Source organism: Mirounga angustirostris, unplaced genomic scaffold, assembly GCF_029215605.1.
Source record: "Mirounga angustirostris isolate CCGP_5_RB_7025 unplaced genomic scaffold, mMirAng1.0.hap1 SCAF_3, whole genome shotgun sequence".
In the NCBI taxonomy this organism is placed as follows: domain Eukaryota; kingdom Metazoa; phylum Chordata; class Mammalia; order Carnivora; family Phocidae; genus Mirounga; species Mirounga angustirostris.
In genome coordinates this window covers 167,120,322-167,130,307 of record NW_026991711.1, presented here as the reverse complement: position 1 = coordinate 167,130,307, position 9,986 = coordinate 167,120,322, and positions in this window count along the sequence as shown.

Here is a 9,986-nt window from a genome sequence, read left to right as displayed (position 1 = left end):
ATATATTCAGTTGTCCAGATCCTGATTTGACCCCTGCTTGAATAATTTCGTGTACACCTGTGCCCAATTTTGGTTCTAACACCCAGATACAGGCACAGGAAGAATGACAGCACCACTGGGGAGCTCATATACTTGTGACTGCAGTAATAACTTTGAAGATGATGACTCGTAGAAGACACAGAAAACCCCCAAAATGCTGGCTTTGCCAATTTAAACAAATCCTGGCTCCTCTCTATTTCATCAATCAAATGAAATGTCCTCTCCTCCACCACGATGATTAAACTATGTATTTGGTTCCAAGATGTATTTTCTAGGAGTTTTTTGTGCCGAGAATTATTGTGCCGAGAAATTCTTTCATCTTAGATTTAGAAACTAATCTTCTTATGAGACACACAGGAAAATGACCCCAGTCTTAACAGGTCTAGGACTTTGAAATCTGCATTACAAAAGGGTACGGAAACATGATATTTGATCGGGGGAGGTGAGGGAGAATTACATAGGCTCTGTCTAATAAATAATGAACCAGATACATTCCATACATGAAATATTGTGTACCTGATCTGTTTGCTCACCAAACTCTTAGCAAAGATTACATGGAAAGAATAGTGATCACACATTTCCTTTGAAGTGATGTCTAGGAGTACAGAAAAACTCCATGGTGCTCTGAATAGGGCATAGAAGCCAGATTTTCACATATGCCCTTCCTCCCACCACCAATCCCCAAATCCTGAGGTTAGAAACATGAGTTTGCAAGAGTCCACGTTGCTAATAATGTCAGAAGCTGATGCAGGAACATCTACATTTCAAAAGTTCTTTTATCGTGACAATTTTCAAACATACACAATAGTTGAAAGGTTGGTACAGTTGTTTATCCATATAACTGGCCATCTAGATTCAAAAATTGTTAATATTTTACTGGTCACTTGAATGTAATACTTCATATTTAAGTATTTCATATGCATCTCCTAAAAAAAAATTCTTCAGCATAATTACATTTAGGACCATTAACAGTATTCTATAATACTATCTAGTAGATAAATACAGGTTTCCCCAGCAGTCCCTAAAATATCTTTTCTGTTATTTTTCAAACCAGAGCCCATTCAAGATCGTGCATTGCATTTGGTGTTTCTAGTCTCTTTTAATCTTCAACAGCTTTATCCACCCCCCCCTTTTTTTTAATGACATCACACTTTTTAAGAGAGGAGGCCAGCTATTTTATAGAACTTCCCACCTTCTGGATTTTTCTTACCGTATTACTGTGGTATTACTGGACTTCTCCCTCTATCCTCAGTATTTCTTGTCAATTGTAAGTTAGATCAAAGACTTGGTTCAACTCAAGAGTTCTTCAAAAGTGATGCTGCATGTTCCAAACTGCATCACATTAGGAGGTGTGCAAGGCTAGAATGTTTCACTATCAGAGATGCTAATTTTTAAAGTCCTTTAACTCTATTGTTTCCATTAGAAAACGGCTTCTACTTTGGACAGTAGAGAGCTATTTTGTACCAAAATTAAGGTGATTTGCAGCTTGTAATACAGTTGCAGGCAATAGTTTGCAGGAAAAGTCTAAAACGGTGACTCATTATTCGTTATTCTATCACTGAGGTGGGGAATTACAACTAGATGCCAAAGGGATTTGAGAACTAGTTGAGGTCAGACTACCTCTCCCCAGGAGGATGAACAAATTCCCATGTGGCCCAGATCTAGGGAGTAAATTCAGGGAAGTAGACTTTGGGGTCTTGGTGACATCAGGGACTGGGCTTAGGATGTTGGTGGTAGAATTTAACCACCATCTCTCACTGCTTTTCCCCTAAATTTATTTTAGGCAAGGAATTAAATAGCCCAAGTGGAAATTCTGGCCCTACCGCTTGTGCTGCTGTTATTTCAAGTGCAAGGGCTTTACATTTATCTATTTGATTTAAAAAATTGGTCCCTGCTTTAAAAAGCCTCAGGGCACAAGAACAGTAAAATTGACCAATAAAATACTTAAATCAATCGACAGCACCACATTTAAAAACACAGTGTATCACAAAGCGACATAAATGCCATGCCCAGGATGAGATTCCCTTTGGCTACACAAATTTTTAATGGCAGGTTTTACACTGGATTTTAAACATGTATAAACCTGGGTTTAGTTGAACCAATAAAGGCAGATGGCATGATAGAAAAGCATGTCCTTCCCTTGATTTAGATGGGCCAGGTTGGTCATCAGGGTTAACCTCCATCACTGAGCTAAGAGACTTCCATTCCATGCATCATTGCATGATCACAACAAAACTATGAAGTAGCTACGACTTTTATCCCCATTTTACAGGTCAGAAAACCAAGGCACACACTGAGGCACAAAGAAGTGAAGCAAACCTTCTAATGTAACACTAGCTGTTTTATGATAAAGTTGAGATTTGAATCCAGACATTTTGGTTCTAGAGCCTGTGCTTTTAATTTTTTAATTTCTACTCTAAACTGATCACATCCACTCGTTCACTGACTTATTTAATGAATTGTGTGTGTGTGTGTATTCTACTGAAATGTACCAGACATTTCATTTTACTGGACTCTGGAACACAGTAAAAATCCAAACACATGGGGCTCCTCAATTTAGGCTGACTTCCATTTGGGCTGCCCTGAAAGAGTAAGGGTCGTGGATTTGTAGGTGAAACCTGTTGAGGGGGTCACAGTCAGCAAGTTATATAATTGATGGAGGCATTTCAGGCTAGGAAATCTTTTCATTCTGACCATTAGATGGACTCTGGGATATTAACATTTACTGGCATGTTGGAGATGTGTTAAAATCAATCACTGTGTCAACAGTATATCAGTATAAGAATGGGCTCAAAAGCTGATGCTGTAAAAAAAGGAGTGATGGAGGGAGACTCAAGAGGCAAGGGATTTAACTCGAAAGGTATCTCCCATATAGATTGTTCATATTTGTTGTGTTTTCTCTCAACAACACAAATTAAACATAGCAAGAAAAAACTCCACTTTAACCGAATCCATTTATGTGTCTATTTTGGATAGAAGGATTTTTATGAAGAGATGAAGTGGCTTATTTCAGAGAGGTGCTGTTTCAACAATAACAGTGGAAATAGGAAAGACGTCTTTTCATTTGTGCAGTCAGTTGAAAGCTTACCAAACTCATACAAGTGCAAAAACTATGAGGTGGAAACACACTTGAATTAAAAAAAAAAAAAGACCAATGAAACAATATCACTTTTCATTGTTTGGGGCTTTACAGCTTTCAAATCATCTTCAGATATTTTATCAAAAAGGCCTTATGTGTATCCCCTCATCCTCATTGGATTTTCTCATCCTCACTCTCCCCCAGCTGCATATTATGAAGCTGCCCCTTGTGAAGCAAAGGGATTTTATGTGGGACTGCAGGATTTCACCACTTGTGGTCAACCTGTTATAAGCCTGGAGACTCTTGCTCTTCCAGCCCCTTCCAGACTTGCATGAAATACCATGCTAAAGGACATAGGAGTAGACTTTCTGAGTGTTTTCAAGGGTGGGGGTTTGGGAATGGTCAGATGAGATAGTCTGGAAGTGTGGGGCATTAAGTTCTGTAATGGGTAAATACTGGCCAATGTTCCATCCTTCCTTGATGAATTGCTTCAAGGTATTGTTTATCCATATAAGATGTTCTGGGTGCTCCTGTGGATGCTCTTGCCAAGTGATTGGTGGTGCCCCTTTGTGGCTTCACATGAAGCAGGGGTCAATGTGGCAATTCATCAGCTTTTCATTTTTTTTTTCTATTCTTTTTGTTTCTTTTCCTTTTGCCCTCACTTTCAATGCCTTGAAATTGTTCCTTCCAAATAAAGCACCAGTACTTAATCCCTGCCTCAGGCTCTGTATTTTAGGAAACTAGGTCTCAAATGCATATTTTATTTTAAGATTCTCTCCACTACTTTGAAGCAAAGAAGAATGTTATTGTTAGTCATACTTTAAAGATAAGAAAATTGAGGCTCAAAGATGTGAAGTGATTAAACTGAGATTTCATTCATTCATTTGTTCATGAATTCATTATTCATTTAGTAGACACTTCTCAAGTACCTTCTGTGCAGCGACTAAGACAAAGTTCCTGCCTTCATGGAACTTGAATTTGAGTCAGGAGGGGCAGATGGTATTCAAGTAGCATAAATTCCTGCTAAATGAATGAATTAATGAACAAATGAGATTCCTATTTTTCCTCATGATGACTAGATTAAAAAAATATATCAAATTTCAAATTCTTCCCCCTCCACAACCTTTTTTTTTTCCCAAAGATTTTATTTATTTATTTGACAGAGAGATAGAGAGAGAACACAAGTAGGCAGAGAGGCAGGCAGAGGGAGAGGGAGAAGCAGGCTCTCCACTGAGCAGGGAGCCTGATGTGGGGCTCGATTACAGGACCCTGGGATCATGACCTAAGCCGAAGGCAGCCGCTTAACCGACTGAGGCACCCAGGCGCCCCCACAACCTTTTTTTGTGGAGTGCCATTGTTTTATTGTTGTTCTATACAAAATATGCTTAACCTACCCATTGATTAACTAGATATTTGTGGAAGGTCAAATGATTAGTGGACTCCAGGCACTTTTAGGATCTCATAGGTAGAAGGAACAACAGATAGAAAGACAATGAGGTATAAACATGCCTCGTGACTTCAAGAACAGAAAGAAGGCTGATGTGGCTAAGGAGTAGAGTGTGAGAGAGACAAAGGTATGAGACAGGGATCAGAGAGATGGGCAAAAGTCAAATCATGCAGGGGCTTGAATATCATGGTAATGATTTTATTATAAGGACAACAGGGAGCCACAGAAGGGTTTTAAGTGGTATGATTAACATGATTGCTAAGTTGTGATTCTAAGCTTAGAATTCAGAACTTCTAAATCCTGGACTTATGTACTTCCATACAAAGCAGGTGTCAGAGTTGGGGCTAGAACCTAAGCAGTGAGGCTCCCACGCCTGTGATGGAGTGAACCCAGCTTCATAATGGTGGCTCATAGTATCAGACCCTTAGATGATACAACATGGAATCACATCCACTTAAGCGGGCCTTTGTTGTTCCATCTCTAGACTGGTAATGATATAACCTCTCATCCAGTGAGGAGGTGGAGGGGCAGAGACCCATGGGCCTTCAGGCCCAGGGAGCATGTAGTCTGGGACTGCTGAGAATCACCAGTGGTTCACGTCAGTCTGAGTACTCCAACTGTCATTTTGGCAGTGTCTATCTATTCGTTTAATAAGTGAAAATTGTGATATTGCCTTGTCTAGTGCAAGAGGATGGTGTGGTTATGTGCAGTGACAAGGGAGAGGTCAGCAGGGGTTTTACCTTGTTTTCAGCATCATTCAGGAAAGTGGCAGGGCAAGAAGACTATATACAACCTGATTAGCAGAGTTTTGTTTGTTGTGTTTGCGTGAAAAGGATGATGGATTTTCCCACATGGGAGGCCTTTGCAAAGGGTTCTACGATCTCAATAAATGGGCAATAAGTGCAAATATCGGGGTCACTGTTCTGAAGATGGTTCAGGACTTACCCACAGGCTCGAAGCTTTGATCCTCCTTGCCCTCCCAATTTCTTCTCTTAAAAGAGAACTCCAGTCTGGGGACATGGTTCCCCTTTGCCCTGGAATGTCTCTGTCCAGGGCATGTGGACCAGGCAGTCCTCAAGGTCTTCCATAGCTCGTGCACCTTGTGCCTTTGCACCCCAGGTGCATGAACCCCCAGCACAGACAGCCCCTCAGTCCCCAGCCTGTCCTTTCTTTGAGCCCTGCAGATCCCAATTCCATAGGTTGCCTTGAGGACAGCAGAGACTGTCCCTTTCTGGCTGACCACAAAGTGAGATTTTGATGTTATTAATGTGTATTCATATGCTCCCTTCCTTCTCCCAAAAAGAGTGGGGGAGGGAAATGTTAGGGAACAGAGATGGGGTGGGGTTGACCTGTGATCATGTGGACGGGGGAAGGGAGAGAGGAGATTTACACAGTGAAGCCTGACGAAGCCAGGGAAATGGAGAAGACTCAATGGGAAGCGGGTGACAACAGTGTTTGTGCATCACAGAATCCCACCTTCTCTGAGTCCACAGTTTCACCAGTCTGTCCCCACCCCCCACCCCCCACCCGGTGCCTCTTAGCAATTCCCCAGCTGTCAGCTCCCTACCTGCCTGCTCTGGCTGCTCGGCTCAGAGCTGCTCCCCTGGGCCTCTGGCTGGCTTGTCAGTGGGCTGCGTCAGCATCACACCACACTGTCTCCCGTTGGCCCGGTGATCAACGCCTGACGGCCGGCCCTCTCTCTCCTCTCAGCTGGGGCCAATGGGAGTCAGGGGAAGGTTTTGGTTACAAATGAAAATAAAATAAATAAGTCATACTCCTGCACTCAGGAGTCTGGGAGAAACATCTTCATGGCCTCGTAAATCTTTCCTTTTAAATTTGTCCTTCTCCTTCTAGATGCCCCTCCCAACCCCTCTCCTGTACTTGGCTGTCCCTTACAGTGCAGGGAATACAAATTGAGAGGCTTGGACTTAGGCTCCATGTCGGGAACTACCCACTTCCCAAAGGCATTTATGCTGTGTGTGTGTGTGCGTGTGTGTGTGCATGTGTGAGCGGAGGAGCCAGCTAGATAGAACAAGTGACAGCTTGTTCCTGTTCCTACTCTTTGACCTTTGTGACAAGTCACCTAGCCCCCTCCCAGGTCCCCCCTCCACCCTGGCTAACTATTTCCAAAGCTCTTGGTTTCTTTATTTCTTCCCACTACAGGGGGTTCAGATGATTAACTGCAATGCCCTATTTTAAGACTCTTGGAAGTTTTTCTTAAATATACATTAGGCATTTTATTAAAGCTCATTGACTTCACATCTTTTGCGTAAGAACTTGGCCTCTGTTTAAAGACATATGCTTAAGGCAGGGGGTGGTATTAATCTCATATACCTGAATGTGAAAAACAGTGCCCATAAGTTGGACCTCGGAGTGTCAGGGGAGAGAGCCAGAACTCCTGAAGACACCAGGGAAGACAAGATGGGCAAGGGGCTGAGGGGTGGAAGCTGGAGAAAGTCTTAGACCACTTTGTTGGTTTGCCTAGGGTTGCCCAGGGCCTTTTATGAAGAGGATTTGCCCTGTTCATCAGCAGGGATGTCCTCTGGGCAGATGCAGTGGTGGTCCGAAGAGAGCATGGGCACAGGGGCCATGGGATTAGAAGGGGAAGAAAGTGAGAGAGTGGCTGCTTGGCAAATCAGTACCCCACTGAGGGATCCCCTTAGTCTTAAAAAGTCTTTTTATTTTAGGATAGTGTGGACAATCCTTGGCCACTGCTATCCCACACTCTTTTTCCTACCTCACTTCAATGCATAATGCATGAAGACAATGGAGGTCAGTCATCCATTAACTGTGTCCAGAGGAGGTCACCTTGTCAGTATCTTTGGCTGTGAGGGGTTGAGGAAGGATGTGTACCTGATGTGTTGCCCTATGGGGTTGAGAAGGAGGAAGAGACTATGGAAGGGTTAGGGACAAGTTGTCTAACTTCTTCCAGATGGGAAGAGTAGAGGCCCCACACAGCAATGGGGCTGCCCTTGGAGGGACATCAAGATGGAGCCATGGTGGTTCAAGAGGGCAGACAGCCAGGATGTCTGCTGTCATTTAAATATCATCCAGGAAGATTTCCCTGTGTTCAGATGCATATATATCTTTATCTCTCTGAGCTTTTTCTGTTTGCTTCCGCTTCATGGTTGCCATGTTAAGGTGGCAGTGAGGTTTTCATAGACTGTACTTTTGTTGAGTGGAGTAATTTCCAGATTGGGTTGGGGACCAGAGCAAATAACCGTCATTACAGAGACTCTGGGTGCTTTGTAGAGGTGGATCTGCTACAAAGCTAGTGAAGTTTAAGCTTTAGGGTCTCTCATTTGCATGGGCTCTGCCTATGGCTGTGAGGTTGGCCAAGGAATGTTAACACTGGGAGCATCGTCTTCCCTTGGAAGGACAAATCTCAGGAAGAGGCTTAAGTAGGTCCCATATATTTAGAATGTGTTCAAGAAGGGAGGCACAGGTTTTGAGTCTACATTTATCCTTGACCCCATAGACTCCTTGTTCTGTGTAGAGGGACACAAAGGGAGGAGAGGCAGAATGTAATCCTGTAAAGTACAGATTCCCTCTTCACTGGGCTAATGGTGGTTCTGATAGTATCCCAATAAGATGCCTAAGATTGGAAGTTCATGTGTATAAAGGGAGTAAAAACATTTCAGATGTGCCCAGCCAGAAGCTAGTTTGTGGAAATTCTTCCAAATCCTATATCTCATATGTATGAAAGAAATTTGATAAAGTTTTCCCCAAATTTGACAACTACCTTAATAGTTTATATAACAATACCAAGAATGAGGTTTGGAACTGAAAAAACTTTCCTACACTATCAATAATAACAGGCAAATTTTGATCTGAGGGAAAACTGAATTATCCTTCTGCTTTCTCTATAAGAAAGATATGACAAAATCATTGTCATGTGAAGAAGTCATCAAAGAACAAGCAGCCCAAAATGTAGAGGAAAAAGTATTATAGAAGCATGTCAGAAAGTTAATTAATAAAAATATTACTGGGGCACCTGGATGGTGCAGTCGGTTGAGCATCCAACTCTTGGTTTTGGCTCAGGTCATGATCTCAGGGTCATTAAATCGAGCCCTGCATCGGGCTCTGTGCTCAGCAAGGAGTATGCTTGAGACTTTCTCTCCCTTTCCCTTTGCCCCTCCCCACCTCAAATAATAAATAAATAAATCTTCTTAAAAAATACTACTTTGGGGGGTACTTGTTATATATGTTGTATTTATCCTGTCTTTAAAATGAGTTGTTTTATTTCCTCATTCTATATTTATAATCTTTTCTATTTGTACTTAATTTTTTATTTGTACTACAGCATTTTTTTCCTCAAAGTGTCTTCCAAGTTTTATATTCTTCAGACCTCACAAAAACTGTACCAGCCCCTGAAACTCTAATTTTTTCAGAGTAACGGTATTCAGTGTCCTTTAGGGCAGTAGAGGGGAAAGAAATTACTGTAGTCACTTCATGCGGCTGACATCCTCAGTGGATTGGGCCATGTAGGCTGAGCCCAAGTTTAAAATGTTTATGAGACTTGGGATGTTTACCAAACTTGCAAAGTCATATGATCTTGAATAAGCCACTGAACATCTTGGGTTTTGGATTCTTCATCCATAAACTGAGAGGGTCAGACAAAATCCTTTCTAGTTTGCTTCCCAGCACTATGTCCTGTGCTTTTCCCACTGAAAACTGAACTCAGCACTAACAACCAGAGGTGGAGGGACAGTCCAATAAAGCTGAGGACTTTTGCTAGCAATATCTAGATCCCCAGATAATGTCTCCCCTAAACAGCATCCAATCCAGCAACTTCTTCCAATAGCCCAACCTCAATAAAGGAGTGACATGCAATTTACACAACATACATGCTTTTGCAAAGTCATATTTTTCTGAATTGGCGTACATAATGGATACACTAAAGAGTTAGTTTAAGAAAGAGAATCTATCATGAAATTCTCTTTGGTAAATGTAAGAAAATGTGACTTTATAAAAGGATTCTTCAAGTGGATTCCATCTATGCAAAGATATTCACACCTCATATATAATTTCTTAAAATTCATATATTCAGATTTATGTTATGTGAAACCACATTAGCAATAGGCAAAAGTGACAAGTAGGAGAGCCAGCTTTGATCTGAGAATGGGGACAATGGGATAAGATGGAGAGATTTGAGGTCTGGAAGTTTAATTTATGGGTTGAATAAGACCCTACTGTCCCCAGATGTCTGGGTGATACCAAGCTGAATGACAGCTCTTAGAATGTGTCTCAGGGGCCATGCTTACTCCTACTTTGGTTACAACATCTTCTGGCACGGGAAATAGAGCCAAGACAATTCCACGCATTACTATAAATGGACCTGTATCTACATATTGTGTATAATATATTCAGAACCTATAGCATTCATATATGTGCCTAACTAGAAGATCCATCCAATAATGC